This window comes from Gasterosteus aculeatus, chromosome 4 (assembly GCF_964276395.1).
Source record: "Gasterosteus aculeatus chromosome 4, fGasAcu3.hap1.1, whole genome shotgun sequence".
Taxonomy (NCBI): domain Eukaryota; kingdom Metazoa; phylum Chordata; class Actinopteri; order Perciformes; family Gasterosteidae; genus Gasterosteus; species Gasterosteus aculeatus.
Window position 1 is genome coordinate 18225266 of NC_135691.1, and position 24842 is coordinate 18250107.

General features: G+C 43.8%; 85 non-coding genes across 85 annotated transcripts; all 85 read right to left on the reverse strand.

Moving 5' to 3' along the window:
• Positions 1-148: 148 nt before the first annotated feature.
• trnap-ugg (transfer RNA proline (anticodon UGG)) lies at positions 149-220 on the reverse strand. The gene has a single exon. It is a non-coding gene; the product is annotated as a tRNA-Pro (tRNA).
• Positions 221-455: 235 nt separating this feature from the next.
• Positions 456-527, reverse strand: trnap-cgg (transfer RNA proline (anticodon CGG)). The gene has a single exon. It is a non-coding gene; the product is annotated as a tRNA-Pro (tRNA).
• A 178-nt stretch (positions 528-705) lies between these two features.
• Positions 706-777, reverse strand: trnap-agg (transfer RNA proline (anticodon AGG)). Its single transcript has one exon. It is a non-coding gene; the product is annotated as a tRNA-Pro (tRNA).
• A 178-nt stretch (positions 778-955) lies between these two features.
• trnap-agg (transfer RNA proline (anticodon AGG)) lies at positions 956-1027 on the reverse strand. Its single transcript has one exon. It is a non-coding gene; the product is annotated as a tRNA-Pro (tRNA).
• Positions 1028-1205: 178 nt separating this feature from the next.
• On the reverse strand, positions 1206-1277 carry trnap-ugg (transfer RNA proline (anticodon UGG)). The gene has a single exon. It is a non-coding gene; the product is annotated as a tRNA-Pro (tRNA).
• Positions 1278-1455: 178 nt separating this feature from the next.
• Positions 1456-1527, reverse strand: trnap-ugg (transfer RNA proline (anticodon UGG)). Its single transcript has one exon. It is a non-coding gene; the product is annotated as a tRNA-Pro (tRNA).
• A 176-nt stretch (positions 1528-1703) lies between these two features.
• On the reverse strand, positions 1704-1775 carry trnap-ugg (transfer RNA proline (anticodon UGG)). The gene has a single exon. It is a non-coding gene; the product is annotated as a tRNA-Pro (tRNA).
• Positions 1776-1953: 178 nt separating this feature from the next.
• On the reverse strand, positions 1954-2025 carry trnap-ugg (transfer RNA proline (anticodon UGG)). Its single transcript has one exon. It is a non-coding gene; the product is annotated as a tRNA-Pro (tRNA).
• A 178-nt stretch (positions 2026-2203) lies between these two features.
• trnap-ugg (transfer RNA proline (anticodon UGG)) lies at positions 2204-2275 on the reverse strand. Its single transcript has one exon. It is a non-coding gene; the product is annotated as a tRNA-Pro (tRNA).
• Positions 2276-2451: 176 nt separating this feature from the next.
• trnap-ugg (transfer RNA proline (anticodon UGG)) lies at positions 2452-2523 on the reverse strand. The gene has a single exon. It is a non-coding gene; the product is annotated as a tRNA-Pro (tRNA).
• Positions 2524-2758: 235 nt separating this feature from the next.
• Positions 2759-2830, reverse strand: trnap-cgg (transfer RNA proline (anticodon CGG)). The gene has a single exon. It is a non-coding gene; the product is annotated as a tRNA-Pro (tRNA).
• Positions 2831-3008: 178 nt separating this feature from the next.
• Positions 3009-3080, reverse strand: trnap-agg (transfer RNA proline (anticodon AGG)). The gene has a single exon. It is a non-coding gene; the product is annotated as a tRNA-Pro (tRNA).
• A 178-nt stretch (positions 3081-3258) lies between these two features.
• On the reverse strand, positions 3259-3330 carry trnap-agg (transfer RNA proline (anticodon AGG)). Its single transcript has one exon. It is a non-coding gene; the product is annotated as a tRNA-Pro (tRNA).
• A 428-nt stretch (positions 3331-3758) lies between these two features.
• On the reverse strand, positions 3759-3830 carry trnap-agg (transfer RNA proline (anticodon AGG)). Its single transcript has one exon. It is a non-coding gene; the product is annotated as a tRNA-Pro (tRNA).
• A 178-nt stretch (positions 3831-4008) lies between these two features.
• trnap-agg (transfer RNA proline (anticodon AGG)) lies at positions 4009-4080 on the reverse strand. Its single transcript has one exon. It is a non-coding gene; the product is annotated as a tRNA-Pro (tRNA).
• Positions 4081-4258: 178 nt separating this feature from the next.
• trnap-ugg (transfer RNA proline (anticodon UGG)) lies at positions 4259-4330 on the reverse strand. The gene has a single exon. It is a non-coding gene; the product is annotated as a tRNA-Pro (tRNA).
• Positions 4331-4508: 178 nt separating this feature from the next.
• trnap-agg (transfer RNA proline (anticodon AGG)) lies at positions 4509-4580 on the reverse strand. The gene has a single exon. It is a non-coding gene; the product is annotated as a tRNA-Pro (tRNA).
• Positions 4581-5008: 428 nt separating this feature from the next.
• Positions 5009-5080, reverse strand: trnap-agg (transfer RNA proline (anticodon AGG)). The gene has a single exon. It is a non-coding gene; the product is annotated as a tRNA-Pro (tRNA).
• A 178-nt stretch (positions 5081-5258) lies between these two features.
• On the reverse strand, positions 5259-5330 carry trnap-agg (transfer RNA proline (anticodon AGG)). The gene has a single exon. It is a non-coding gene; the product is annotated as a tRNA-Pro (tRNA).
• Positions 5331-5758: 428 nt separating this feature from the next.
• trnap-agg (transfer RNA proline (anticodon AGG)) lies at positions 5759-5830 on the reverse strand. Its single transcript has one exon. It is a non-coding gene; the product is annotated as a tRNA-Pro (tRNA).
• A 178-nt stretch (positions 5831-6008) lies between these two features.
• Positions 6009-6080, reverse strand: trnap-agg (transfer RNA proline (anticodon AGG)). Its single transcript has one exon. It is a non-coding gene; the product is annotated as a tRNA-Pro (tRNA).
• Positions 6081-6508: 428 nt separating this feature from the next.
• trnap-agg (transfer RNA proline (anticodon AGG)) lies at positions 6509-6580 on the reverse strand. The gene has a single exon. It is a non-coding gene; the product is annotated as a tRNA-Pro (tRNA).
• A 178-nt stretch (positions 6581-6758) lies between these two features.
• trnap-agg (transfer RNA proline (anticodon AGG)) lies at positions 6759-6830 on the reverse strand. Its single transcript has one exon. It is a non-coding gene; the product is annotated as a tRNA-Pro (tRNA).
• Positions 6831-7258: 428 nt separating this feature from the next.
• On the reverse strand, positions 7259-7330 carry trnap-agg (transfer RNA proline (anticodon AGG)). The gene has a single exon. It is a non-coding gene; the product is annotated as a tRNA-Pro (tRNA).
• A 178-nt stretch (positions 7331-7508) lies between these two features.
• On the reverse strand, positions 7509-7580 carry trnap-agg (transfer RNA proline (anticodon AGG)). The gene has a single exon. It is a non-coding gene; the product is annotated as a tRNA-Pro (tRNA).
• A 428-nt stretch (positions 7581-8008) lies between these two features.
• trnap-ugg (transfer RNA proline (anticodon UGG)) lies at positions 8009-8080 on the reverse strand. The gene has a single exon. It is a non-coding gene; the product is annotated as a tRNA-Pro (tRNA).
• A 175-nt stretch (positions 8081-8255) lies between these two features.
• Positions 8256-8327, reverse strand: trnap-ugg (transfer RNA proline (anticodon UGG)). The gene has a single exon. It is a non-coding gene; the product is annotated as a tRNA-Pro (tRNA).
• A 235-nt stretch (positions 8328-8562) lies between these two features.
• Positions 8563-8634, reverse strand: trnap-cgg (transfer RNA proline (anticodon CGG)). The gene has a single exon. It is a non-coding gene; the product is annotated as a tRNA-Pro (tRNA).
• Positions 8635-8812: 178 nt separating this feature from the next.
• trnap-agg (transfer RNA proline (anticodon AGG)) lies at positions 8813-8884 on the reverse strand. The gene has a single exon. It is a non-coding gene; the product is annotated as a tRNA-Pro (tRNA).
• A 428-nt stretch (positions 8885-9312) lies between these two features.
• trnap-agg (transfer RNA proline (anticodon AGG)) lies at positions 9313-9384 on the reverse strand. Its single transcript has one exon. It is a non-coding gene; the product is annotated as a tRNA-Pro (tRNA).
• A 178-nt stretch (positions 9385-9562) lies between these two features.
• trnap-agg (transfer RNA proline (anticodon AGG)) lies at positions 9563-9634 on the reverse strand. The gene has a single exon. It is a non-coding gene; the product is annotated as a tRNA-Pro (tRNA).
• Positions 9635-9812: 178 nt separating this feature from the next.
• On the reverse strand, positions 9813-9884 carry trnap-ugg (transfer RNA proline (anticodon UGG)). The gene has a single exon. It is a non-coding gene; the product is annotated as a tRNA-Pro (tRNA).
• Positions 9885-10062: 178 nt separating this feature from the next.
• trnap-ugg (transfer RNA proline (anticodon UGG)) lies at positions 10063-10134 on the reverse strand. Its single transcript has one exon. It is a non-coding gene; the product is annotated as a tRNA-Pro (tRNA).
• A 176-nt stretch (positions 10135-10310) lies between these two features.
• Positions 10311-10382, reverse strand: trnap-ugg (transfer RNA proline (anticodon UGG)). The gene has a single exon. It is a non-coding gene; the product is annotated as a tRNA-Pro (tRNA).
• A 178-nt stretch (positions 10383-10560) lies between these two features.
• On the reverse strand, positions 10561-10632 carry trnap-ugg (transfer RNA proline (anticodon UGG)). Its single transcript has one exon. It is a non-coding gene; the product is annotated as a tRNA-Pro (tRNA).
• A 178-nt stretch (positions 10633-10810) lies between these two features.
• trnap-ugg (transfer RNA proline (anticodon UGG)) lies at positions 10811-10882 on the reverse strand. Its single transcript has one exon. It is a non-coding gene; the product is annotated as a tRNA-Pro (tRNA).
• A 178-nt stretch (positions 10883-11060) lies between these two features.
• trnap-agg (transfer RNA proline (anticodon AGG)) lies at positions 11061-11132 on the reverse strand. The gene has a single exon. It is a non-coding gene; the product is annotated as a tRNA-Pro (tRNA).
• A 178-nt stretch (positions 11133-11310) lies between these two features.
• Positions 11311-11382, reverse strand: trnap-agg (transfer RNA proline (anticodon AGG)). Its single transcript has one exon. It is a non-coding gene; the product is annotated as a tRNA-Pro (tRNA).
• Positions 11383-11810: 428 nt separating this feature from the next.
• On the reverse strand, positions 11811-11882 carry trnap-agg (transfer RNA proline (anticodon AGG)). The gene has a single exon. It is a non-coding gene; the product is annotated as a tRNA-Pro (tRNA).
• Positions 11883-12060: 178 nt separating this feature from the next.
• On the reverse strand, positions 12061-12132 carry trnap-agg (transfer RNA proline (anticodon AGG)). The gene has a single exon. It is a non-coding gene; the product is annotated as a tRNA-Pro (tRNA).
• A 178-nt stretch (positions 12133-12310) lies between these two features.
• On the reverse strand, positions 12311-12382 carry trnap-ugg (transfer RNA proline (anticodon UGG)). Its single transcript has one exon. It is a non-coding gene; the product is annotated as a tRNA-Pro (tRNA).
• Positions 12383-12560: 178 nt separating this feature from the next.
• trnap-ugg (transfer RNA proline (anticodon UGG)) lies at positions 12561-12632 on the reverse strand. Its single transcript has one exon. It is a non-coding gene; the product is annotated as a tRNA-Pro (tRNA).
• Positions 12633-12807: 175 nt separating this feature from the next.
• On the reverse strand, positions 12808-12879 carry trnap-ugg (transfer RNA proline (anticodon UGG)). The gene has a single exon. It is a non-coding gene; the product is annotated as a tRNA-Pro (tRNA).
• Positions 12880-13114: 235 nt separating this feature from the next.
• trnap-cgg (transfer RNA proline (anticodon CGG)) lies at positions 13115-13186 on the reverse strand. Its single transcript has one exon. It is a non-coding gene; the product is annotated as a tRNA-Pro (tRNA).
• Positions 13187-13364: 178 nt separating this feature from the next.
• On the reverse strand, positions 13365-13436 carry trnap-agg (transfer RNA proline (anticodon AGG)). Its single transcript has one exon. It is a non-coding gene; the product is annotated as a tRNA-Pro (tRNA).
• A 428-nt stretch (positions 13437-13864) lies between these two features.
• On the reverse strand, positions 13865-13936 carry trnap-agg (transfer RNA proline (anticodon AGG)). The gene has a single exon. It is a non-coding gene; the product is annotated as a tRNA-Pro (tRNA).
• Positions 13937-14114: 178 nt separating this feature from the next.
• Positions 14115-14186, reverse strand: trnap-agg (transfer RNA proline (anticodon AGG)). The gene has a single exon. It is a non-coding gene; the product is annotated as a tRNA-Pro (tRNA).
• Positions 14187-14364: 178 nt separating this feature from the next.
• On the reverse strand, positions 14365-14436 carry trnap-ugg (transfer RNA proline (anticodon UGG)). The gene has a single exon. It is a non-coding gene; the product is annotated as a tRNA-Pro (tRNA).
• Positions 14437-14614: 178 nt separating this feature from the next.
• trnap-ugg (transfer RNA proline (anticodon UGG)) lies at positions 14615-14686 on the reverse strand. Its single transcript has one exon. It is a non-coding gene; the product is annotated as a tRNA-Pro (tRNA).
• Positions 14687-14862: 176 nt separating this feature from the next.
• Positions 14863-14934, reverse strand: trnap-ugg (transfer RNA proline (anticodon UGG)). Its single transcript has one exon. It is a non-coding gene; the product is annotated as a tRNA-Pro (tRNA).
• A 178-nt stretch (positions 14935-15112) lies between these two features.
• Positions 15113-15184, reverse strand: trnap-ugg (transfer RNA proline (anticodon UGG)). Its single transcript has one exon. It is a non-coding gene; the product is annotated as a tRNA-Pro (tRNA).
• Positions 15185-15362: 178 nt separating this feature from the next.
• trnap-ugg (transfer RNA proline (anticodon UGG)) lies at positions 15363-15434 on the reverse strand. Its single transcript has one exon. It is a non-coding gene; the product is annotated as a tRNA-Pro (tRNA).
• Positions 15435-15612: 178 nt separating this feature from the next.
• On the reverse strand, positions 15613-15684 carry trnap-ugg (transfer RNA proline (anticodon UGG)). Its single transcript has one exon. It is a non-coding gene; the product is annotated as a tRNA-Pro (tRNA).
• Positions 15685-15862: 178 nt separating this feature from the next.
• trnap-agg (transfer RNA proline (anticodon AGG)) lies at positions 15863-15934 on the reverse strand. Its single transcript has one exon. It is a non-coding gene; the product is annotated as a tRNA-Pro (tRNA).
• Positions 15935-16112: 178 nt separating this feature from the next.
• trnap-agg (transfer RNA proline (anticodon AGG)) lies at positions 16113-16184 on the reverse strand. The gene has a single exon. It is a non-coding gene; the product is annotated as a tRNA-Pro (tRNA).
• A 428-nt stretch (positions 16185-16612) lies between these two features.
• Positions 16613-16684, reverse strand: trnap-agg (transfer RNA proline (anticodon AGG)). The gene has a single exon. It is a non-coding gene; the product is annotated as a tRNA-Pro (tRNA).
• Positions 16685-16862: 178 nt separating this feature from the next.
• Positions 16863-16934, reverse strand: trnap-agg (transfer RNA proline (anticodon AGG)). Its single transcript has one exon. It is a non-coding gene; the product is annotated as a tRNA-Pro (tRNA).
• A 178-nt stretch (positions 16935-17112) lies between these two features.
• trnap-ugg (transfer RNA proline (anticodon UGG)) lies at positions 17113-17184 on the reverse strand. Its single transcript has one exon. It is a non-coding gene; the product is annotated as a tRNA-Pro (tRNA).
• Positions 17185-17362: 178 nt separating this feature from the next.
• Positions 17363-17434, reverse strand: trnap-ugg (transfer RNA proline (anticodon UGG)). Its single transcript has one exon. It is a non-coding gene; the product is annotated as a tRNA-Pro (tRNA).
• A 175-nt stretch (positions 17435-17609) lies between these two features.
• Positions 17610-17681, reverse strand: trnap-ugg (transfer RNA proline (anticodon UGG)). Its single transcript has one exon. It is a non-coding gene; the product is annotated as a tRNA-Pro (tRNA).
• Positions 17682-17916: 235 nt separating this feature from the next.
• trnap-cgg (transfer RNA proline (anticodon CGG)) lies at positions 17917-17988 on the reverse strand. Its single transcript has one exon. It is a non-coding gene; the product is annotated as a tRNA-Pro (tRNA).
• Positions 17989-18166: 178 nt separating this feature from the next.
• Positions 18167-18238, reverse strand: trnap-agg (transfer RNA proline (anticodon AGG)). Its single transcript has one exon. It is a non-coding gene; the product is annotated as a tRNA-Pro (tRNA).
• A 428-nt stretch (positions 18239-18666) lies between these two features.
• Positions 18667-18738, reverse strand: trnap-agg (transfer RNA proline (anticodon AGG)). Its single transcript has one exon. It is a non-coding gene; the product is annotated as a tRNA-Pro (tRNA).
• Positions 18739-18916: 178 nt separating this feature from the next.
• trnap-agg (transfer RNA proline (anticodon AGG)) lies at positions 18917-18988 on the reverse strand. Its single transcript has one exon. It is a non-coding gene; the product is annotated as a tRNA-Pro (tRNA).
• Positions 18989-19166: 178 nt separating this feature from the next.
• On the reverse strand, positions 19167-19238 carry trnap-ugg (transfer RNA proline (anticodon UGG)). Its single transcript has one exon. It is a non-coding gene; the product is annotated as a tRNA-Pro (tRNA).
• A 178-nt stretch (positions 19239-19416) lies between these two features.
• On the reverse strand, positions 19417-19488 carry trnap-ugg (transfer RNA proline (anticodon UGG)). The gene has a single exon. It is a non-coding gene; the product is annotated as a tRNA-Pro (tRNA).
• A 175-nt stretch (positions 19489-19663) lies between these two features.
• Positions 19664-19735, reverse strand: trnap-ugg (transfer RNA proline (anticodon UGG)). Its single transcript has one exon. It is a non-coding gene; the product is annotated as a tRNA-Pro (tRNA).
• Positions 19736-19970: 235 nt separating this feature from the next.
• Positions 19971-20042, reverse strand: trnap-cgg (transfer RNA proline (anticodon CGG)). The gene has a single exon. It is a non-coding gene; the product is annotated as a tRNA-Pro (tRNA).
• A 178-nt stretch (positions 20043-20220) lies between these two features.
• On the reverse strand, positions 20221-20292 carry trnap-agg (transfer RNA proline (anticodon AGG)). The gene has a single exon. It is a non-coding gene; the product is annotated as a tRNA-Pro (tRNA).
• A 428-nt stretch (positions 20293-20720) lies between these two features.
• Positions 20721-20792, reverse strand: trnap-agg (transfer RNA proline (anticodon AGG)). The gene has a single exon. It is a non-coding gene; the product is annotated as a tRNA-Pro (tRNA).
• A 178-nt stretch (positions 20793-20970) lies between these two features.
• trnap-agg (transfer RNA proline (anticodon AGG)) lies at positions 20971-21042 on the reverse strand. The gene has a single exon. It is a non-coding gene; the product is annotated as a tRNA-Pro (tRNA).
• Positions 21043-21220: 178 nt separating this feature from the next.
• trnap-ugg (transfer RNA proline (anticodon UGG)) lies at positions 21221-21292 on the reverse strand. The gene has a single exon. It is a non-coding gene; the product is annotated as a tRNA-Pro (tRNA).
• A 178-nt stretch (positions 21293-21470) lies between these two features.
• Positions 21471-21542, reverse strand: trnap-ugg (transfer RNA proline (anticodon UGG)). The gene has a single exon. It is a non-coding gene; the product is annotated as a tRNA-Pro (tRNA).
• Positions 21543-21718: 176 nt separating this feature from the next.
• trnap-ugg (transfer RNA proline (anticodon UGG)) lies at positions 21719-21790 on the reverse strand. Its single transcript has one exon. It is a non-coding gene; the product is annotated as a tRNA-Pro (tRNA).
• A 178-nt stretch (positions 21791-21968) lies between these two features.
• trnap-ugg (transfer RNA proline (anticodon UGG)) lies at positions 21969-22040 on the reverse strand. Its single transcript has one exon. It is a non-coding gene; the product is annotated as a tRNA-Pro (tRNA).
• A 178-nt stretch (positions 22041-22218) lies between these two features.
• trnap-agg (transfer RNA proline (anticodon AGG)) lies at positions 22219-22290 on the reverse strand. Its single transcript has one exon. It is a non-coding gene; the product is annotated as a tRNA-Pro (tRNA).
• Positions 22291-22468: 178 nt separating this feature from the next.
• trnap-agg (transfer RNA proline (anticodon AGG)) lies at positions 22469-22540 on the reverse strand. Its single transcript has one exon. It is a non-coding gene; the product is annotated as a tRNA-Pro (tRNA).
• Positions 22541-22718: 178 nt separating this feature from the next.
• Positions 22719-22790, reverse strand: trnap-ugg (transfer RNA proline (anticodon UGG)). Its single transcript has one exon. It is a non-coding gene; the product is annotated as a tRNA-Pro (tRNA).
• Positions 22791-22968: 178 nt separating this feature from the next.
• trnap-agg (transfer RNA proline (anticodon AGG)) lies at positions 22969-23040 on the reverse strand. Its single transcript has one exon. It is a non-coding gene; the product is annotated as a tRNA-Pro (tRNA).
• A 178-nt stretch (positions 23041-23218) lies between these two features.
• Positions 23219-23290, reverse strand: trnap-agg (transfer RNA proline (anticodon AGG)). Its single transcript has one exon. It is a non-coding gene; the product is annotated as a tRNA-Pro (tRNA).
• A 428-nt stretch (positions 23291-23718) lies between these two features.
• On the reverse strand, positions 23719-23790 carry trnap-agg (transfer RNA proline (anticodon AGG)). Its single transcript has one exon. It is a non-coding gene; the product is annotated as a tRNA-Pro (tRNA).
• Positions 23791-23968: 178 nt separating this feature from the next.
• trnap-agg (transfer RNA proline (anticodon AGG)) lies at positions 23969-24040 on the reverse strand. Its single transcript has one exon. It is a non-coding gene; the product is annotated as a tRNA-Pro (tRNA).
• Positions 24041-24218: 178 nt separating this feature from the next.
• On the reverse strand, positions 24219-24290 carry trnap-ugg (transfer RNA proline (anticodon UGG)). The gene has a single exon. It is a non-coding gene; the product is annotated as a tRNA-Pro (tRNA).
• A 178-nt stretch (positions 24291-24468) lies between these two features.
• trnap-ugg (transfer RNA proline (anticodon UGG)) lies at positions 24469-24540 on the reverse strand. Its single transcript has one exon. It is a non-coding gene; the product is annotated as a tRNA-Pro (tRNA).
• A 175-nt stretch (positions 24541-24715) lies between these two features.
• On the reverse strand, positions 24716-24787 carry trnap-ugg (transfer RNA proline (anticodon UGG)). Its single transcript has one exon. It is a non-coding gene; the product is annotated as a tRNA-Pro (tRNA).
• Positions 24788-24842: the final 55 nt, after the last annotated feature.

Here is a 24842-nt window from a genome sequence, read left to right on the forward strand (position 1 = left end):
GGGAAATAATTGCAAATAGCTGGGCGAGAGATATCGACAAGAGCATCTCTAGACTCTACGTTAGTTGAAAAAATTTGGAAGTTACATTTTCGTATAGACATATTTCATTTTACTTATCACATCTATTGACTTTCAAAAGACCTATCCCGGGCTCGTCCGGGATTTGGACCCGGGACCTCTCGCACCCAAAGCGAGAATCATACCCCTAGACCAACGAGCCGACAAAAACTATTAATGCTATGTCCATGGGACAAAATCCTATTTGGCGAGGCAAGAGAATTGAATCAGCGTATCCGTGGTCAACAAATTGCTTGTTTTTTTTAACTAGTTTGTTGTGTTTGCCTATTTTTTGGAAACATACTAGCAATATGGTCGTTCACTGACCAAATTGGGGAGTAACTTTTTTGTCATCATTTACAAATTACAACCGCTAACATCATCAAATAAGTTCCATCGGGCTCGTCCGGGATTTGAACCCGGGACCTCTCGCACCCGAAGCGAGAATCATACCCCTAGACCAACGAGCCGACAAAAGGGTCAAAGTTACATGAAAACAGGACATAATCGCAAATAGCTAGGCGAGAGAATTTGAAAAGCGCATATCTAGACTCTACCTGAATTGTATAAATTTGGATGTAACATTTTCATTCCGACATATTTCGTTTGACTAATCACAGCCATTGACTGTTTCAAAAGAGCACTTCCGGGCTCGTCCGGGATTTGGACCCGGGACCTCTCGCACCCTAAGCGAGAATCATACCCCTAGACCAACGAGCCGACAAAAGGGTGAAAGTTACATGTCAACGGGAAATAATTGCAAATAGCTGGGCGAGAGAATTCGACAAGCGCATCTCTAGACTCTACGTTAGTTGAATAAATTTGGAAGTAACGTTTTCGTATAGAAATTTTTCGTTTGACTAATCACAGCCATTGACTGTTTCAAAAGACCAATTCCGGGCTCGTCCGGGATTTGGACCCGGGACCTCTCGCACCCTAAGCGAGAATCATACCCCTAGACCAACGAGCCGACAAAAGGGTGAAAGTTACATGTCAACGGGACATATTTGCAAATAGCCGGGCGAGAGAATTCGACACGCGCATCTCTAGACTCTACGTTAGTTGAAAAAATTTGGAAGTAACATTTTTGTATAGACATATTTCATTTTACTAAACACATCTATTGCCTTTTTTAAATGACCAATTCCGGGCTCGTCCGGGATTTGGACCCGGGACCTCTCGCACCCAAAGCGAGAATCATACCCCTAGACCAACGAGCCGACCAAAGGGTTAAAGTTACATGTCAACGGGAAATAATTGCAAATAGCTGGGCGAGAGATATCGACAAGAGCATCTCTAGACTCTACGTTAATTGAATAAATTTGGATGTAACATTTTCATTCCGACATATTTTCTTTGACTAATCACAGCCATTGACTGTTTCAAAAGAGCACTTCCGGGCTCGTCCGGGATTTGGACCCGGGACCTCTCGCACCCAAAGCGAGAATCATACCCCTAGACCAACGAGCCGACAAAAGGGTGAAAGTTACATGTCAACGGGAAATAATTGCAAATAGCTGGGCGAGAGATATCGACAAGAGCATCTCTAGACTCTACGTTAGTTGAAAAAATTTGGAAGTTACATTTTCGTATAGACATATTTCATTTTACTTATCACATCTATTGACTTTCAAAAGACCTATCCCGGGCTCGTCCGGGATTTGGACCCGGGACCTCTCGCACCCAAAGCGAGAATCATACCCCTAGACCAACGAGCCGACCAAAGGGTGAAAGTTACATGTCAACGGGAAATAATTGCAAATAGCTGGGCGAGAGATATCGACAAGAGCATCTCTAGACTCTACGTTAATTGAATAAATTTGGATGTAACATTTTCATTCCGACATATTTTCTTTGACTAATCACAGCCATTGACTGTTTCAAAAGAGCACTTCCGGGCTCGTCCGGGATTTGGACCCGGGACCTCTCGCACCCAAAGCGAGAATCATACCCCTAGACCAACGAGCCGACAAAAGGGTGAAAGTTACATGTCAACGGGAAATAATTGCAAATAGCTGGGCGAGAGATATCGACAAGAGCATATCTAGACTCTACGTTAATTGAATAAATTTGGATGTAACATTTTCATTCCGACATATTTTCTTTGACTAATCACAGCCATTGACTGTTTCAAAAGAGCACTTCCGGGCTCGTCCGGGATTTGGACCCGGGACCTCTCGCACCCAAAGCGAGAATCATACCCCTAGACCAACGAGCCGACAAAAGGGTGAAAGTTACATGTCAACGGGAAATAATTGCAAATAGCTGGGCGAGAGATATCGACAAGAGCATCTCTAGACTCTACGTTAGTTGAAAAAATTTGGAAGTTACATTTTCGTATAGACATATTTCATTTTACTTATCACATCTATTGACTTTCAAAAGACCTATCCCGGGCTCGTCCGGGATTTGGACCCGGGACCTCTCGCACCCAAAGCGAGAATCATACCCCTAGACCAACGAGCCGACAAAAACTATTAATGCTATGTCCATGGGACAAAATCCTATTTGGCCAGGCAAGAGAATTGAATCAGCGTATCCGTGGTCAACAAATTGCTTGTTTTTTTTAACTAGTTTGTTGTGTTTGCCTATTTTTTGGAAACATACTAGCAATATGGTCGTTCACTGACCAAATTGGGGAGTAACTTTTTTGTCATCATTTACAAATTACAACCGCTAACAGCATCAAATAAGTTCCATCGGGCTCGTCCGGGATTTGAACCCGGGACCTCTCGCACCCGAAGCAAGAATCATACCCCTAGACCAACGAGCCGACAAAAGGGTCAAAGTTACATGAAAACAGGACATAATCGCAAATAGCTAGGCGAGAGAATTTGAAAAGCGCATATCTAGACTCTACCTGAATTGTATAAATTTGGATGTAACATTTTCATTCCGACATATTTCGTTTGACTAATCACAGCCATTGACTGTTTCAAAAGAGCACTTCCGGGCTCGTCCGGGATTTGGACCCGGGACCTCTCGCACCCTAAGCGAGAATCATACCCCTAGACCAACGAGCCGACAAAAGGGTGAAAGTTACATGTCAACGGGAAATAATTGCAAATAGCTGGGCGAGAGAATTCGACAAGCGCATCTCTAGACTCTACGTTAGTTGAATAAATTTGGAAGTAACGTTTTCGTATAGAAATTTTTCGTTTGACTAATCACAGCCATTGACTGTTTCAAAAGACCAATTCCGGGCTCGTCCGGGATTTGGACCCGGGACCTCTCGCACCCTAAGCGAGAATCATACCCCTAGACCAACGAGCCGACAAAAGGGTGAAAGTTACATGTCAACGGGACATATTTGCAAATAGCTGGGCGAGAGAATTCGACACGCGCATCTCTAGACTCTACGTTAGTTGAAAAAATTTGGAAGTAACATTTTTGTATAGACATATTTCATTTTACTAATCACATCTATTGCCTTTTTTAAAAGACCAATTCCGGGCTTGTCGGGGATTTGGACCCGGGACCTCTCGCACCCAAAGCGAGAATCATACCCCTAGACCAACGAGCCGACAAAAGGGTCAAAGTTACATGAAAACAGGACATAATCGCAAATAGCTAGGCGAGAGAATTTGAAAAGCGCATATCTAGACTCTACCTGAATTGTATAAATTTGGATGTAACATTTTCATTCCGACATATTTCGTTTGACTAATCACAGCCATTGACTGTTTCAAAAGAGCACTTCCGGGCTCGTCCGGGATTTGGACCCGGGACCTCTCGCACCCTAAGCGAGAATCATACCCCTAGACCAACGAGCCGACAAAAGGGTGAAAGTTACATGTCAACGGGAAATAATTGCAAATAGCTGGGCGAGAGAATTCGACAAGCGCATCTCTAGACTCTACGTTAGTTGAATAAATTTGGAAGTAACGTTTTCGTATAGAAATTTTTCGTTTGACTAATCACAGCCATTGACTGTTTCAAAAGACCAATTCCGGGCTCGTCCGGGATTTGGACCCGGGACCTCTCGCACCCTAAGCGAGAATCATACCCCTAGACCAACGAGCCGACAAAAGGGTGAAAGTTACATGTCAACGGGACATATTTGCAAATAGCCGGGCGAGAGAATTCGACACGCGCATCTCTAGACTCTACGTTAGTTGAAAAAATTTGGAAGTAACATTTTTGTATAGACATATTTCATTTTACTAAACACATCTATTGCCTTTTTTAAAAGACCAATTCCGGGCTCGTCCGGGATTTGGACCCGGGACCTCTCGCACCCAAAGCGAGAATCATACCCCTAGACCAACGAGCCGACCAAAGGGTGAAAGTTACATGTCAACGGGAAATAATTGCAAATAGCTGGGCGAGAGAATTCGACAAGCGCATCTCTAGACTCTACGTTAGTTGAATAAATTTGGAAGTAACGTTTTCGTATAGAAATTTTTCGTTTGACTAATCACAGCCATTGACTGTTTCAAAAGACCAATTCCGGGCTCGTCCGGGATTTGGACCCGGGACCTCTCGCACCCTAAGCGAGAATCATACCCCTAGACCAACGAGCCGACAAAAGGGTGAAAGTTACATGTCAACGGGACATATTTGCAAATAGCTGGGCGAGAGAATTCGACACGCGCATCTCTAGACTCTACGTTAGTTGAAAAAATTTGGAAGTAACATTTTTGTATAGACATATTTCATTTTACTAATCACATCTATTGCCTTTTTTAAAAGACCAATTCCGGGCTCGTCGGGGATTTGGACCCGGGACCTCTCGCACCCAAAGCGAGAATCATACCCCTAGACCAACGAGCCGACAAAAGGGTCAAAGTTACATGAAAACAGGACATAATCGCAAATAGCTAGGCGAGAGAATTTGAAAAGCGCATATCTAGACTCTACCTGAATTGTATAAATTTGGATGTAACATTTTCATTCCGACATATTTCGTTTGACTAATCACAGCCATTGACTGTTTCAAAAGAGCACTTCCGGGCTCGTCCGGGATTTGGACCCGGGACCTCTCGCACCCTAAGCGAGAATCATACCCCTAGACCAACGAGCCGACAAAAGGGTGAAAGTTACATGTCAACGGGAAATAATTGCAAATAGCTGGGCGAGAGAATTCGACAAGCGCATCTCTAGACTCTACGTTAGTTGAATAAATTTGGAAGTAACGTTTTCGTATAGAAATTTTTCGTTTGACTAATCACAGCCATTGACTGTTTCAAAAGACCAATTCCGGGCTCGTCCGGGATTTGGACCCGGGACCTCTCGCACCCTAAGCGAGAATCATACCCCTAGACCAACGAGCCGACAAAAGGGTGAAAGTTACATGTCAACGGGACATATTTGCAAATAGCTGGGCGAGAGAATTCGACACGCGCATCTCTAGACTCTACGTTAGTTGAAAAAATTTGGAAGTAACATTTTTGTATAGACATATTTCATTTTACTAATCACATCTATTGCCTTTTTTAAAAGACCAATTCCGGGCTCGTCGGGGATTTGGACCCGGGACCTCTCGCACCCAAAGCGAGAATCATACCCCTAGACCAACGAGCCGACAAAAGGGTCAAAGTTACATGAAAACAGGACATAATCGCAAATAGCTAGGCGAGAGAATTTGAAAAGCGCATATCTAGACTCTACCTGAATTGTATAAATTTGGATGTAACATTTTCATTCCGACATATTTCGTTTGACTAATCACAGCCATTGACTGTTTCAAAAGAGCACTTCCGGGCTCGTCCGGGATTTGGACCCGGGACCTCTCGCACCCTAAGCGAGAATCATACCCCTAGACCAACGAGCCGACAAAAGGGTGAAAGTTACATGTCAACGGAAAATAATTGCAAATAGCTGGGCGAGAGAATTCGACAAGCGCATCTCTAGACTCTACGTTAGTTGAATAAATTTGGAAGTAACGTTTTCGTATAGAAATTTTTCGTTTGACTAATCACAGCCATTGACTGTTTCAAAAGACCAATTCCGGGCTCGTCCGGGATTTGGACCCGGGACCTCTCGCACCCTAAGCGAGAATCATACCCCTAGACCAACGAGCCGACAAAAGGGTGAAAGTTACATGTCAACGGGACATATTTGCAAATAGCTGGGCGAGAGAATTCGACACGCGCATCTCTAGACTCTACGTTAGTTGAAAAAATTTGGAAGTAACATTTTTGTATAGACATATTTCATTTTACTAATCACATCTATTGCCTTTTTTAAAAGACCAATTCCGGGCTCGTCGGGGATTTGGACCCGGGACCTCTCGCACCCAAAGCGAGAATCATACCCCTAGACCAACGAGCCGACAAAAGGGTCAAAGTTACATGAAAACAGGACATAATCGCAAATAGCTAGGCGAGAGAATTTGAAAAGCGCATATCTAGACTCTACCTGAATTGTATAAATTTGGATGTAACATTTTCATTCCGACATATTTCGTTTGACTAATCACAGCCATTGACTGTTTCAAAAGAGCACTTCCGGGCTCGTCCGGGATTTGGACCCGGGACCTCTCGCACCCTAAGCGAGAATCATACCCCTAGACCAACGAGCCGACAAAAGGGTGAAAGTTACATGTCAACGGAAAATAATTGCAAATAGCTGGGCGAGAGAATTCGACAAGCGCATCTCTAGACTCTACGTTAGTTGAATAAATTTGGAAGTAACGTTTTCGTATAGAAATTTTTCGTTTGACTAATCACAGCCATTGACTGTTTCAAAAGACCAATTCCGGGCTCGTCCGGGATTTGGACCCGGGACCTCTCGCACCCTAAGCGAGAATCATACCCCTAGACCAACGAGCCGACAAAAGGGTGAAAGTTACATGTCAACGGGACATATTTGCAAATAGCTGGGCGAGAGAATTCGACACGCGCATCTCTAGACTCTACGTTAGTTGAAAAAATTTGGAAGTAACATTTTTGTATAGACATATTTCATTTTACTAATCACATCTATTGCCTTTTTTAAAAGACCAATTCCGGGCTCGTCGGGGATTTGGACCCGGGACCTCTCGCACCCAAAGCGAGAATCATACCCCTAGACCAACGAGCCGACAAAAGGGTCAAAGTTACATGAAAACAGGACATAATCGCAAATAGCTAGGCGAGAGAATTTGAAAAGCGCATATCTAGACTCTACCTGAATTGTATAAATTTGGATGTAACATTTTCATTCCGACATATTTCGTTTGACTAATCACAGCCATTGACTGTTTCAAAAGAGCACTTCCGGGCTCGTCCGGGATTTGGACCCGGGACCTCTCGCACCCTAAGCGAGAATCATACCCCTAGACCAACGAGCCGACAAAAGGGTGAAAGTTACATGTCAACGGGAAATAATTGCAAATAGCTGGGCGAGAGAATTCGACAAGCGCATCTCTAGACTCTACGTTAGTTGAATAAATTTGGAAGTAACGTTTTCGTATAGAAATTTTTCATTTGACTAATCACAGCCATTGACTGTTTCAAAAGACCAATTCCGGGCTCGTCCGGGATTTGGACCCGGGACCTCTCGCACCCTAAGCGAGAATCATACCCCTAGACCAACGAGCCGACAAAAGGGTGAAAGTTACATGTCAACGGGACATATTTGCAAATAGCCGGGCGAGAGAATTCGACACGCGCATCTCTAGACTCTACGTTAGTTGAAAAAATTTGGAAGTAACATTTTTGTATAGACATATTTCATTTTACTAAACACATCTATTGCCTTTTTTAAAAGACCAATTCCGGGCTGGTCCGGGATTTGGACCCGGGACCTCTCGCACCCAAAGCGAGAATCATACCCCTAGACCAACGAGCCGACCAAAGGGTGAAAGTTACATGTCAACGGGAAATAATTGCAAATAGCTGGGCGAGAGATATCGACAAGAGCATCTCTAGACTCTACGTTAATTGAATAAATTTGGATGTAACATTTTCATTCCGACATATTTTCTTTGACTAATCACAGCCATTGACTGTTTCAAAAGAGCACTTCCGGGCTCGTCCGGGATTTGGACCCGGGACCTCTCGCACCCAAAGCGAGAATCATACCCCTAGACCAACGAGCCGACAAAAGGGTGAAAGTTACATGTCAACGGGAAATAATTGCAAATAGCTGGGCGAGAGATATCGACAAGAGCATCTCTAGACTCTACGTTGTTGAAAAAATTTGGAAGTTTCATTTTCGTATAGACATATTTCATTTTACTTATCACATCTATTGACTTTCAAAAGACCTATCCCGGGCTCGTCCGGGATTTGGACCCGGGACCTCTCGCACCCAAAGCGAGAATCATACCCCTAGACCAACGAGCCGACAAAAACTATTAATGCTATGTCCATGGGACAAAATCCTATTTGGCCAGGCAAGAGAATTGAATCAGCGTATCCGTGGTCAACAAATTGCTTGTTTTTTTTAACTAGTTTGTTGTGTTTGCCTATTTTTTGGAAACATACTAGCAATATGGTCGTTCACTGACCAAATTGGGGAGTAACTTTTTTGTCATCATTTACAAATTACAACCGCTAACAGCATCAAATAAGTTCCATCGGGCTCGTCCGGGATTTGAACCCGGGACCTCTCGCACCCGAAGCGAGAATCATACCCCTAGACCAACGAGCCGACAAAAGGGTCAAAGTTACATGAAAACAGGACATAATCGCAAATAGCTAGGCGAGAGAATTTGAAAAGCGCATATCTAGACTCTACCTGAATTGTATAAATTTGGATGTAACATTTTCATTCCGACATATTTCGTTTGACTAATCACAGCCATTGACTGTTTCAAAAGACCAATTCCGGGCTCGTCCGGGATTTGGACCCGGGACCTCTCGCACCCTAAGCGAGAATCATACCCCTAGACCAACGAGCCGACAAAAGGGTGAAAGTTACATGTCAACGGGACATATTTGCAAATAGCTGGGCGAGAGAATTCGACACGCGCATCTCTAGACTCTACGTTAGTTGAAAAAATTTGGAAGTAACATTTTTGTATAGACATATTTCATTTTACTAATCACATCTATTGCCTTTTTTAAAAGACCAATTCCGGGCTCGTCGGGGATTTGGACCCGGGACCTCTCGCACCCAAAGCGAGAATCATACCCCTAGACCAACGAGCCGACAAAAGGGTCAAAGTTACATGAAAACAGGACATAATCGCAAATAGCTAGGCGAGAGAATTTGAAAAGCGCATATCTAGACTCTACCTGAATTGTATAAATTTGGATGTAACATTTTCATTCCGACATATTTCGTTTGACTAATCACAGCCATTGACTGTTTCAAAAGAGCACTTCCGGGCTCGTCCGGGATTTGGACCCGGGACCTCTCGCACCCTAAGCGAGAATCATACCCCTAGACCAACGAGCCGACAAAAGGGTGAAAGTTACATGTCAACGGGAAATAATTGCAAATAGCTGGGCGAGAGAATTCGACAAGCGCATCTCTAGACTCTACGTTAGTTGAATAAATTTGGAAGTAACGTTTTCGTATAGAAATTTTTCGTTTGACTAATCACAGCCATTGACTGTTTCAAAAGACCAATTCCGGGCTCGTCCGGGATTTGGACCCGGGACCTCTCGCACCCTAAGCGAGAATCATACCCCTAGACCAACGAGCCGACAAAAGGGTGAAAGTTACATGTCAACGGGACATATTTGCAAATAGCTGGGCGAGAGAATTCGACACGCGCATCTCTAGACTCTACGTTAGTTGAAAAAATTTGGAAGTAACATTTTTGTATAGACATATTTCATTTTACTAATCACATCTATTGCCTTTTTTAAAAGACCAATTCCGGGCTCGTCCGGGATTTGGACCCGGGACCTCTCGCACCCAAAGCGAGAATCATACCCCTAGACCAACGAGCCGACCAAAGGGTGAAAGTTACATGTCAACGGGACATATTTGCAAATAGCTGGGCGAGAGATATCGACAAGAGCATCTCTAGACTCTACGTTAATTGAATAAATTTGGATGTAACATTTTCATTCCGACATATTTTCTTTGACTAATCACAGCCATTGACTGTTTCAAAAGAGCACTTCCGGGCTCGTCCGGGATTTGGACCCGGGACCTCTCGCACCCAAAGCGAGAATCATACCCCTAGACCAACGAGCCGACAAAAGGGTGAAAGTTACATGTCAACGGGAAATAATTGCAAATAGCTGGGCGAGAGATATCGACAAGAGCATCTCTAGACTCTACGTTAGTTGAAAAAATTTGGAAGTTACATTTTCGTATAGACATATTTCATTTTACTTATCACATCTATTGACTTTCAAAAGACCTATCCCGGGCTCGTCCGGGATTTGGACCCGGGACCTCTCGCACCCAAAGCGAGAATCATACCCCTAGACCAACGAGCCGACCAAAGGGTGAAAGTTACATGTCAACGGGAAATAATTGCAAATAGCTGGGCGAGAGATATCGACAAGAGCATCTCTAGACTCTACGTTAATTGAATAAATTTGGATGTAACATTTTCATTCCGACATATTTTCTTTGACTAATCACAGCCATTGACTGTTTCAAAAGAGCACTTCCGGGCTCGTCCGGGATTTGGACCCGGGACCTCTCGCACCCAAAGCGAGAATCATACCCCTAGACCAACGAGCCGACCAAAGGGTGAAAGTTACATGTCAACGGGAAATACTTGCAAATAGCTGGGCGAGAGATATCGACAAGAGCATCTCTAGACTCTACGTTAGTTGAAAAAATTCGGAAGTAACATTTTTGTATAGACATATTTCATTTTACTAAACACATCTATTGCCTTTTTTAAAAGACCAATTCCGGGCTCGTCCGGGATTTGGACCCGGGACCTCTCGCACCCAAAGCGAGAATCATACCCCTAGACCAACGAGCCGACAAAAGGGTCAAAGTTACATGAAAACAGGACATAATCGCAAATAGCTAGGCGAGAGAATTTGAAAAGCGCATATCTAGACTCTACCTGAATTGTATAAATTTGGATGTAACATTTTCATTCCGACATATTTCGTTTGACTAATCACAGCCATTGACTGTTTCAAAAGAGCACTTCCGGGCTCGTCCGGGATTTGGACCCGGGACCTCTCGCACCCTAAGCGAGAATCATACCCCTAGACCAACGAGCCGACAAAAGGGTGAAAGTTACATGTCAACGGGAAATAATTGCAAATAGCTGGGCGAGAGAATTCGACAAGCGCATCTCTAGACTCTACGTTAGTTGAATAAATTTGGAAGTAACGTTTTCGTATAGAAATTTTTCGTTTGACTAATCACAGCCATTGACTGTTTCAAAAGACCAATTCCGGGCTCGTCCGGGATTTGGACCCGGGACCTCTCGCACCCTAAGCGAGAATCATACCCCTAGACCAACGAGCCGACAAAAGGGTGAAAGTTACATGTCAACGGGACATATTTGCAAATAGCTGGGCGAGAGAATTCGACACGCGCATCTCTAGACTCTACGTTAGTTGAAAAAATTTGGAAGTAACATTTTTGTATAGACATATTTCATTTTACTAATCACATCTATTGCCTTTTTTAAAAGACCAATTCCGGGCTCGTCGGGGATTTGGACCCGGGACCTCTCGCACCCAAAGCGAGAATCATACCCCTAGACCAACGAGCCGACAAAAGGGTCAAAGTTACATGAAAACAGGACATAATCGCAAATAGCTAGGCGAGAGAATTTGAAAAGCGCATATCTAGACTCTACCTGAATTGTATAAATTTGGATGTAACATTTTCATTCCGACATATTTCGTTTGACTAATCACAGCCATTGACTGTTTCAAAAGAGCACTTCCGGGCTCGTCCGGGATTTGGACCCGGGACCTCTCGCACCCTAAGCGAGAATCATACCCCTAGACCAACGAGCCGACAAAAGGGTGAAAGTTACATGTCAACGGGAAATAATTGCAAATAGCTGGGCGAGAGAATTCGACAAGCGCATCTCTAGACTCTACGTTAGTTGAATAAATTTGGAAGTAACGTTTTCGTATAGAAATTTTTCATTTGACTAATCACAGCCATTGACTGTTTCAAAAGACCAATTCCGGGCTCGTCCGGGATTTGGACCCGGGACCTCTCGCACCCTAAGCGAGAATCATACCCCTAGACCAACGAGCCGACAAAAGGGTGAAAGTTACATGTCAACGGGACATATTTGCAAATAGCCGGGCGAGAGAATTCGACACACGCATCTCTAGACTCTACGTTAGTTGAAAAAATTTGGAAGTAACATTTTTGTATAGACATATTTCATTTTACTAAACACATCTATTGCCTTTTTTAAAAGACCAATTCCGGGCTCGTCCGGGATTTGGACCCGGGACCTCTCGCACCCAAAGCGAGAATCATACCCCTAGACCAACGAGCCGACCAAAGGGTGAAAGTTACATGTCAACGGGAAATAATTGCAAATAGCTGGGCGAGAGATATCGACAAGAGCATCTCTAGACTCTACGTTAATTGAATAAATTTGGATGTAACATTTTCATTCCGACATATTTTCTTTGACTAATCACAGCCATTGACTGTTTCAAAAGAGCACTTCCGGGCTCGTCCGGGATTTGGACCCGGGACCTCTCGCACCCAAAGCGAGAATCATACCCCTAGACCAACGAGCCGACAAAAGGGTGAAAGTTACATGTCAACGGGAAATAATTGCAAATAGCTGGGCGAGAGATATCGACAAGAGCATCTCTAGACTCTACGTTGTTGAAAAAATTTGGAAGTTTCATTTTCGTATAGACATATTTCATTTTACTTATCACATCTATTGACTTTCAAAAGACCTATCCCGGGCTCGTCCGGGATTTGGACCCGGGACCTCTCGCACCCAAAGCGAGAATCATACCCCTAGACCAACGAGCCGACAAAAACTATTAATGCTATGTCCATGGGACAAAATCCTATTTGGCCAGGCAAGAGAATTGAATCAGCGTATCCGTGGTCAACAAATTGCTTGTTTTTTTTAACTAGTTTGTTGTGTTTGCCTATTTTTTGGAAACATACTAGCAATATGGTCGTTCACTGACCAAATTGGGGAGTAACTTTTTTGTCATCATTTACAAATTACAACCGCTAACAGCATCAAATAAGTTCCATCGGGCTCGTCCGGGATTTGAACCCGGGACCTCTCGCACCCGAAGCGAGAATCATACCCCTAGACCAACGAGCCGACAAAAGGGTCAAAGTTACATGAAAACAGGACATAATCGCAAATAGCTAGGCGAGAGAATTTGAAAAGCGCATATCTAGACTCTACCTGAATTGTATAAATTTGGATGTAACATTTTCATTCCGACATATTTCGTTTGACTAATCACAGCCATTGACTGTTTCAAAAGACCAATTCCGGGCTCGTCCGGGATTTGGACCCGGGACCTCTCGCACCCTAAGCGAGAATCATACCCCTAGACCAACGAGCCGACAAAAGGGTGAAAGTTACATGTCAACGGGACATATTTGCAAATAGCTGGGCGAGAGAATTCGACACGCGCATCTCTAGACTCTACGTTAGTTGAAAAAATTTGGAAGTAACATTTTTGTATAGACATATTTCATTTTACTAATCACATCTATTGCCTTTTTTAAAAGACCAATTCCGGGCTCGTCGGGGATTTGGACCCGGGACCTCTCGCACCCAAAGCGAGAATCATACCCCTAGACCAACGAGCCGACAAAAGGGTCAAAGTTACATGAAAACAGGACATAATCGCAAATAGCTAGGCGAGAGAATTTGAAAAGCGCATATCTAGACTCTACCTGAATTGTATAAATTTGGATGTAACATTTTCATTCCGACATATTTCGTTTGACTAATCACAGCCATTGACTGTTTCAAAAGAGCACTTCCGGGCTCGTCCGGGATTTGGACCCGGGACCTCTCGCACCCTAAGCGAGAATCATACCCCTAGACCAACGAGCCGACAAAAGGGTGAAAGTTACATGTCAACGGGAAATAATTGCAAATAGCTGGGCGAGAGAATTCGACAAGCGCATCTCTAGACTCTACGTTAGTTGAATAAATTTGGAAGTAACGTTTTCGTATAGAAATTTTTCGTTTGACTAATCACAGCCATTGACTGTTTCAAAAGACCAATTCCGGGCTCGTCCGGGATTTGGACCCGGGACCTCTCGCACCCTAAGCGAGAATCATACCCCTAGACCAACGAGCCGACAAAAGGGTGAAAGTTACATGTCAACGGGACATATTTGCAAATAGCTGGGCGAGAGAATTCGACACGCGCATCTCTAGACTCTACGTTAGTTGAAAAAATTTGGAAGTAACATTTTTGTATAGACATATTTCATTTTACTAATCACATCTATTGCCTTTTTTAAAAGACCAATTCCGGGCTCGTCCGGGATTTGGACCCGGGACCTCTCGCACCCAAAGCGAGAATCATACCCCTAGACCAACGAGCCGACCAAAGGGTGAAAGTTACATGTCAACGGGACATATTTGCAAATAGCTGGGCGAGAGATATCGACAAGAGCATCTCTAGACTCTACGTTAATTGAATAAATTTGGATGTAACATTTTCATTCCGACATATTTTCTTTGACTAATCACAGCCATTGACTGTTTCAAAAGAGCACTTCCGGGCTCGTCCGGGATTTGGACCCGGGACCTCTCGCACCCAAAGCGAGAATCATACCCCTAGACCAACGAGCCGACAAAAGGGTGAAAGTTACATGTCAACGGGAAATAATTGCAAATAGCTGGGCGAGAGATATCGACAAGAGCATCTCTAGACTCTACGTTAGTTGAAAAAATTTGGAAGTTACATTTTCGTATAGACATATTTCATTTTACTTATCACATCTATTGACTTTCAAAAGACCTATCCCGGGCTCGTCCGGGATTTGGACCCGGGACCTCTCGCACCCAAAGCGAGAATCATACCCCTAGACCAACGAGCCGACCAAAGGGTGAAAGTTACATGTCAACGGGAAATAATTGCAAATAGCTGGGCGAGAGATATCGACAAGAGCATCTCTAGACTCTACGTTAATTGAATAAATTTGGATGTAACATTTTCATTCCGACATATTTTCTTTGACTAATCACAGCCATTGACTGTTTCAAAAGAGCACTTCCGGGCTCGTCCGGGATTTGGACCCGGGACCTCTCGCACCCAAAGCGAGAATCATACCCCTAGACCAACGAGCCGACAAAAGGGTCAAAGTTACATGAAAACAGGACATAATCGCAAATAGCTAGGCGAGAGAATTTGAAAAGCGCATATCTAGACTCTACCTGAATTGTATAAATTTGGATGTAACATTTTCATTCCGACATATTTCGTTTGACTAATCACAGCCATTGACTGTTTCAAAAGAGCACTTCCGGGCTCGTCCGGGATTTGGACCCGGGACCTCTCGCACCCAAAGCGAGAATCATACCCCTAGACCAACGAGCCGACCAAAGGGTGAAAGTTACATGTCAACGGGAAATACTTGCAAATAGCTGGGCGAGAGATATCGACAAGAGCATCTCTAGACTCTACGTTAGTTGAAAAAATTCGGAAGTAACATTTTTGTATAGACATATTTCATTTTACTAAACACATCTATTGCCTTTTTTAAAAGACCAATTCCGGGCTCGTCCGGGATTTGGACCCGGGACCTCTCGCACCCAAAGCGAGAATCATACCCCTAGACCAACGAGCCGACAAAAGGGTCAAAGTTACATGAAAACAGGACATAATCGCAAATAGCTAGGCGAGAGAATTTGAAAAGCGCATATCTAGACTCTACCTGAATTGTATAAATTTGGATGTAACATTTTCATTCCGACATATTTCGTTTGACTAATCACAGCCATTGACTGTTTCAAAAGAGCACTTCCGGGCTCGTCCGGGATTTGGACCCGGGACCTCTCGCACCCTAAGCGAGAATCATACCCCTAGACCAACGAGCCGACAAAAGGGTGAAAGTTACATGTCAACGGGAAATAATTGCAAATAGCTGGGCGAGAGAATTCGACAAGCGCATCTCTAGACTCTACGTTAGTTGAATAAATTTGGAAGTAACGTTTTCGTATAGAAATTTTTCGTTTGACTAATCACAGCCATTGACTGTTTCAAAAGACCAATTCCGGGCTCGTCCGGGATTTGGACCCGGGACCTCTCGCACCCTAAGCGAGAATCATACCCCTAGACCAACGAGCCGACAAAAGGGTGAAAGTTACATGTCAACGGGACATATTTGCAAATAGCTGGGCGAGAGAATTCGACACGCGCATCTCTAGACTCTACGTTAGTTGAAAAAATTTGGAAGTAACATTTTTGTATAGACATATTTCATTTTACTAATCACATCTATTGCCTTTTTTAAAAGACCAATTCCGGGCTCGTCGGGGATTTGGACCCGGGACCTCTCGCACCCAAAGCGAGAATCATACCCCTAGACCAACGAGCCGACAAAAGGGTCAAAGTTACATGAAAACAGGACATAATCGCAAATAGCTAGGCGAGAGAATTTGAAAAGCGCATATCTAGACTCTACCTGAATTGTATAAATTTGGATGTAACATTTTCATTCCGACATATTTCGTTTGACTAATCACAGCCATTGACTGTTTCAAAAGAGCACTTCCGGGCTCGTCCGGGATTTGGACCCGGGACCTCTCGCACCCTAAGCGAGAATCATACCCCTAGACCAACGAGCCGACAAAAGGGTGAAAGTTACATGTCAACGGGAAATAATTGCAAATAGCTGGGCGAGAGAATTCGACAAGCGCATCTCTAGACTCTACGTTAGTTGAATAAATTTGGAAGTAACGTTTTCGTATAGAAATTTTTCATTTGACTAATCACAGCCATTGACTGTTTCAAAAGACCAATTCCGGGCTCGTCCGGGATTTGGACCCGGGACCTCTCGCACCCTAAGCGAGAATCATACCCCTAGACCAACGAGCCGACAAAAGGGTGAAAGTTACATGTCAACGGGACATATTTGCAAATAGCCGGGCGAGAGAATTCGACACACGCATCTCTAGACTCTACGTTAGTTGAAAAAATTTGGAAGTAACATTTTTGTATAGACATATTTCATTTTACTAAACACATCTATTGCCTTTTTTAAAAGACCAATTCCGGGCTCGTCCGGGATTTGGACCCGGGACCTCTCGCACCCAAAGCGAGAATCATACCCCTAGACCAACGAGCCGACCAAAGGGTGAAAGTTACATGTCAACGGGAAATAATTGCAAATAGCTGGGCGAGAGATATCGACAAGAGCATCTCTAGACTCTACGTTAATTGAATAAATTTGGATGTAACATTTTCATTCCGACATATTTTCTTTGACTAATCACAGCCATTGACTGTTTCAAAAGAGCACTTCCGGGCTCGTCCGGGATTTGGACCCGGGACCTCTCGCACCCAAAGCGAGAATCATACCCCTAGACCAACGAGCCGACAAAAGGGTGAAAGTTACATGTCAACGGGAAATAATTGCAAATAGCTGGGCGAGAGATATCGACAAGAGCATCTCTAGACTCTACGTTGTTGAAAAAATTTGGAAGTTTCATTTTCGTATAGACATATTTCATTTTACTTATCACATCTATTGACTTTCAAAAGACCTATCCCGGGCTCGTCCGGGATTTGGACCCGGGACCTCTCGCACCCAAAGCGAGAATCATACCCCTAGACCAACGAGCCGACAAAAACTATTAATGCTATGTCCATGGGACAAAATCCTATTTGGCCAGGCAAGAGAATTGAATCAGCGTATCCGTGGTCAACAAATTGCTTGTTTTTTTTAACTAGTTTGTTGTGTTTGCCTATTTTTTGGAAACATACTAGCAATATGGTCGTTCACTGACCAAATTGGGGAGTAACTTTTTTGTCATCATTTACAAATTACAACCGCTAACAGCATCAAATAAGTTCCATCGGGCTCGTCCGGGATTTGAACCCGGGACCTCTCGCACCCGAAGCGAGAATCATACCCCTAGACCAACGAGCCGACAAAAGGGTCAAAGTTACATGAAAACAGGACATAATCGCAAATAGCTAGGCGAGAGAATTTGAAAAGCGCATATCTAGACTCTACCTGAATTGTATAAATTTGGATGTAACATTTTCATTCCGACATATTTCGTTTGACTAATCACAGCCATTGACTGTTTCAAAAGACCAATTCCGGGCTCGTCCGGGATTTGGACCCGGGACCTCTCGCACCCTAAGCGAGAATCATACCCCTAGACCAACGAGCCGACAAAAGGGTGAAAGTTACATGTCAACGGGACATATTTGCAAATAGCTGGGCGAGAGAATTCGACACGCGCATCTCTAGACTCTACGTTAGTTGAAAAAATTTGGAAGTAACATTTTTGTATAGACATATTTCATTTTACTAATCACATCTATTGCCTTTTTTAAAAGACCAATTCCGGGCTCGTCGGGGATTTGGACCCGGGACCTCTCGCACCCAAAGCGAGAATCATACCCCTAGACCAACGAGCCGACAAAAGGGTCAAAGTTACATGAAAACAGGACATAATCGCAAATAGCTAGGCGAGAGAATTTGAAAAGCGCATATCTAGACTCTACCTGAATTGTATAAATTTGGATGTAACATTTTCATTCCGACATATTTCGTTTGACTAATCACAGCCATTGACTGTTTCAAAAGAGCACTTCCGGGCTCGTCCGGGATTTGGACCCGGGACCTCTCGCACCCTAAGCGAGAATCATACCCCTAGACCAACGAGCCGACAAAAGGGTGAAAGTTACATGTCAACGGGAAATAATTGCAAATAGCTGGGCGAGAGAATTCGACAAGCGCATCTCTAGACTCTACGTTAGTTGAATAAATTTGGAAGTAACGTTTTCGTATAGAAATTTTTCATTTGACTAATCACAGCCATTGACTGTTTCAAAAGACCAATTCCGGGCTCGTCCGGGATTTGGACCCGGGACCTCTCGCACCCTAAGCGAGAATCATACCCCTAGACCAACGAGCCGACAAAAGGGTGAAAGTTACATGTCAACGGGACATATTTGCAAATAGCCGGGCGAGAGAATTCGACACACGCATCTCTAGACTCTACGTTAGTTGAAAAAATTTGGAAGTAACATTTTTGTATAGACATATTTCATTTTACTAAACACATCTATTGCCTTTTTTAAAAGACCAATTCCGGGCTCGTCCGGGATTTGGACCCGGGACCTCTCGCACCCAAAGCGAGAATCATACCCCTAGACCAACGAGCCGACCAAAGGGTGAAAGTTACATGTCAACGGGAAATAATTGCAAATAGCTGGGCGAGAGATATCGACAAGAGCATCTCTAGACTCTACGTTAATTGAATAAATTTGGATGTAACATTTTCATTCCGACATATTTTCTTTGACTAATCACAGCCATTGACTGTTTCAAAAGAGCACTTCCGGGCTCGTCCGGGATTTGGACCCGGGACCTCTCGCACCCAAAGCGAGAATCATACCCCTAGACCAACGAGCCGACAAAAGGGTGAAAGTTACATGTCAACGGGAAATAATTGCAAATAGCTGGGCGAGAGATATCGACAAGAGCATCTCTAGACTCTACGTTGTTGAAAAAATTTGGAAGTTTCATTTTCGTATAGACATATTTCATTTTACTTATCACATCTATTGACTTTCAAAAGACCTATCCCGGGCTCGTCCGGGATTTGGACCCGGGACCTCTCGCACCCAAAGCGAGAATCATACCCCTAGACCAACGAGCCGACAAAAACTATTAATGCTATGTCCATGGGACAAAATCCTATTTGGCCAGGCAAGAGAATTGAATCAGCGTATCCGTGGTCAACAAATTGCTTGTTTTTTTTAACTAGTTTGTTGTGTTTGCCTATTTTTTGGAAACATACTAGCAATATGGTCGTTCACTGACCAAATTGGGGAGTAACTTTTTTGTCATCATTTACAAATTACAACCGCTAACAGCATCAAATAAGTTCCATCGGGCTCGTCCGGGATTTGAACCCGGGACCTCTCGCACCCGAAGCGAGAATCATACCCCTAGACCAACGAGCCGACAAAAGGGTCAAAGTTACATGAAAACAGGACATAATCGCAAATAGCTAGGCGAGAGAATTTGAAAAGCGCATATCTAGACTCTACCTGAATTGTATAAATTTGGATGTAACATTTTCATTCCGACATATTTCGTTTGACTAATCACAGCCATTGACTGTTTCAAAAGACCAATTCCGGGCTCGTCCGGGATTTGGACCCGGGACCTCTCGCACCCTAAGCGAGAATCATACCCCTAGACCAACGAGCCGACAAAAGGGTGAAAGTTACATGTCAACGGGACATATTTGCAAATAGCTGGGCGAGAGAATTCGACACGCGCATCTCTAGACTCTACGTTAGTTGAAAAAATTTGGAAGTAACATTTTTGTATAGACATATTTCATTTTACTAATCACATCTATTGCCTTTTTTAAAAGACCAATTCCGGGCTCGTCGGGGATTTGGACCCGGGACCTCTCGCACCCAAAGCGAGAATCATACCCCTAGACCAACGAGCCGACAAAAGGGTCAAAGTTACATGAAAACAGGACATAATCGCAAATAGCTAGGCGAGAGAATTTGAAAAGCGCATATCTAGACTCTACCTGAATTGTATAAATTTGGATGTAACATTTTCATTCCGACATATTTCGTTTGACTAATCACAGCCATTGACTGTTTCAAAAGAGCACTTCCGGGCTCGTCCGGGATTTGGACCCGGGACCTCTCGCACCCTAAGCGAGAATCATACCCCTAGACCAACGAGCCGACAAAAGGGTGAAAGTTACATGTCAACGGGAAATAATTGCAAATAGCTGGGCGAGAGAATTCGACAAGCGCATCTCTAGACTCTACGTTAGTTGAATAAATTTGGAAGTAACGTTTTCGTATAGAAATTTTTCGTTTGACTAATCACAGCCATTGACTGTTTCAAAAGACCAATTCCGGGCTCGTCCGGGATTTGGACCCGGGACCTCTCGCACCCTAAGCGAGAATCATACCCCTAGACCAACGAGCCGACAAAAGGGTGAAAGTTACATGTCAACGGGACATATTTGCAAATAGCTGGGCGAGAGAATTCGACACGCGCATCTCTAGACTCTACGTTAGTTGAAAAAATTTGGAAGTAACATTTTTGTATAGACATATTTCATTTTACTAATCACATCTATTGCCTTTTTTAAAAGACCAATTCCGGGCTCGTCCGGGATTTGGACCCGGGACCTCTCGCACCCAAAGCGAGAATCATACCCCTAGACCAACGAGCCGACCAAAGGGTGAAAGTTACATGTCAACGGGACATATTTGCAAATAGCTGGGCGAGAGATATCGACAAGAGCATCTCTAGACTCTACGTTAATTGAATAAATTTGGATGTAACATTTTCATTCCGACATATTTTCTTTGACTAATCACAGCCATTGACTGTTTCAAAAGAGCACTTCCGGGCTCGTCCGGGATTTGGACCCGGGACCTCTCGCACCCAAAGCGAGAATCATACCCCTAGACCAACGAGCCGACAAAAGGGTGAAAGTTACATGTCAACGGGAAATAATTGCAAATAGCTGGGCGAGAGATATCGACAAGAGCATCTCTAGACTCTACGTTAGTTGAAAAAATTTGGAAGTTACATTTTCGTATAGACATATTTCATTTTACTTATCACATCTATTGACTTTCAAAAGACCTATCCCGGGCTCGTCCGGGATTTGGACCCGGGACCTCTCGCACCCAAAGCGAGAATCATACCCCTAGACCAACGAGCCGACCAAAGGGTGAAAGTTACATGTCAACGGGAAATAATTGCAAATAGCTGGGCGAGAGATATCGACAAGAGCATCTCTAGACTCTACGTTAATTGAATAAATTTGGATGTAACATTTTCATTCCGACATATTTTCTTTGACTAATCACAGCCATTGACTGTTTCAAAAGAGCACTTCCGGGCTCGTCCGGGATTTGGACCCGGGACCTCTCGCACCCAAAGCGAGAATCATACCCCTAGACCAACGAGCCGACAAAAGGGTCAAAGTTACATGAAAACAGGACATAATCGCAAATAGCTAGGCGAGAGAATTTGAAAAGCGCATATCTAGACTCTACCTGAATTGTATAAATTTGGATGTAACATTTTCATTCCGACATATTTCGTTTGACTAATCACAGCCATTGACTGTTTCAAAAGAGCACTTCCGGGCTCGTCCGGGATTTGGACCCGGGACCTCTCGCACCCTAAGCGAGAATCATACCCCTAGACCAACGAGCCGACAAAAGGGTGAAAGTTACATGTCAACGGGAAATAATTGCAAATAGCTGGGCGAGAGAATTCGACAAGCGCATCTCTAGACTCTACGTTAGTTGAATAAATTTGGAAGTAACGTTTTCTTATAGAAATTTTTCGTTTGACTAATCACAGCCATTGACTGTTTCAAAAGACCAATTCCGGGCTCGTCCGGGATTTGGACCCGGGACCTCTCGCACCCTAAGCGAGAATCATACCCCTAGACCAACGAGCCGACAAAAGGGTGAAAGTTACATGTCAACGGGACATATTTGCAAATAGCCGGGCGAGAGAATTCGACACGCGCATCTCTAGACTCTACGTTAGTTGAAAAAATTCGGAAGTAACATTTTTGTATAGACATATTTCATTTTACTAAACACATCTATTGCCTTTTTTAAAAGACCAATTCCGGGCTCGTCCGGGATTTGGACCCGGGACCTCTCGCACCCAAAGCGAGAATCATACCCCTAGACCAACGAGCCGACAAAAGGGTCAAAGTTACATGAAAACAGGACATAATCGCAAATAGCTAGGCGAGAGAATTTGAAAAGCGCATATCTAGACTCTACCTGAATTGTATAAATTTGGATGTAACATTTTCATTCCGACATATTTCGTTTGACTAATCACAGCCATTGACTGTTTCAAAAGAGCACTTCCGGGCTCGTCCGGGATTTGGACCCGGGACCTCTCGCACCCTAAGCGAGAATCATACCCCTAGACCAACGAGCCGACAAAAGGGTGAAAGTTACATGTCAACGGGAAATAATTGCAAATAGCTGGGCGAGAGAATTCGACAAGCGCATCTCTAGACTCTACGTTAGTTGAATAAATTTGGAAGTAACGTTTTCGTATAGAAATTTTTCGTTTGACTAATCACAGCCATTGACTGTTTCAAAAGACCAATTCCGGGCTCGTCCGGGATTTGGACCCGGGACCTCTCGCACCCTAAGCGAGAATCATACCCCTAGACCAACGAGCCGACAAAAGGGTGAAAGTTACATGTCAACGGGACATATTTGCAAATAGCTGGGCGAGAGAATTCGACACGCGCATCTCTAGACTCTACGTTAGTTGAAAAAATTTGGAAGTAACATTTTTGTATAGACATATTTCATTTTACTAATCACATCTATTGCCTTTTTTAAAAGACCAATTCCGGGCTCGTCGGGGATTTGGACCCGGGACCTCTCGCACCCAAAGCGAGAATCATACCCCTAGACCAACGAGCCGACAAAAGGGTCAAAGTTACATGAAAACAGGACATAATCGCAAATAGCTAGGCGAGAGAATTTGAAAAGCGCATATCTAGACTCTACCTGAATTGTATAAATTTGGATGTAACATTTTCATTCCGACATATTTCGTTTGACTAATCACAGCCATTGACTGTTTCAAAAGAGCACTTCCGGGCTCGTCCGGGATTTGGACCCGGGACCTCTCGCACCCTAAGCGAGAATCATACCCCTAGACCAACGAGCCGACAAAAGGGTGAAAGTTACATGTCAACGGGAAATAATTGCAAATAGCTGGGCGAGAGAATTCGACAAGCGCATCTCTAGACTCTACGTTAGTTGAATAAATTTGGAAGTAACGTTTTCGTATAGAAATTTTTCATTTGACTAATAACAGCCATTGACTGTTTCAAAAGACCAATTCCGGGCTCGTCCGGGATTTGGACCCGGGACCTCTCGCACCCTAAGCGAGAATCATACCCCTAGACCAACGAGCCGACAAAAGGGTGAAAGTTACATGTCAACGGGACATATTTGCAAATAGCCGGGCGAGAGAATTCGACACGCGCATCTCTAGACTCTACGTTAGTTGAAAAAATTTGGAAGTAACATTTTTGTATAGACATATTTCATTTTACTAAACACATCTATTGCCTTTTTTAAAAGACCAATTCCGGGCTCGTCCGGGATTTGGACCCGGGACCTCTCGCACCCAAAGCGAGAATCATACCCCTAGACCAACGAGCCGACCAAAGGGTGAAAGTTACATGTCAACGGGAAATAATTGCAAATAGCTGGGCGAGAGATATCGACAAGAGCATCTCTAGACTCTACGTTAATTGAATAAATTTGGATGTAACATTTTCATTCCGACATATTTTCTTTGACTAATCACAGCCATTGACTGTTTCAAAAGAGCACTTCCGGGCTCGTCCGGGATTTGGACCCGGGACCTCTCGCACCCAAAGCGAGAATCATACCCCTAGACCAACGAGCCGACAAAAGGGTGAAAGTTACATGTCAACGGGAAATAATTGCAAATAGCTGGGCGAGAGATATCGACAAGAGCATCTCTAGACTCTACGTTGTTGAAAAAATTTGGAAGTTTCATTTTCGTATAGACATATTTCATTTTACTTATCACATCTATTGACTTTCAAAAGACCTATCCCGGGCTCGTCCGGGATTTGGACCCGGGACCTCTCGCACCCAAAGCGAGAATCATACCCCTAGACCAACGAGCCGACAAAAACTATTAATGCTATGTCCATGGGACAAAATCCTATTTGGCCAGGCAAG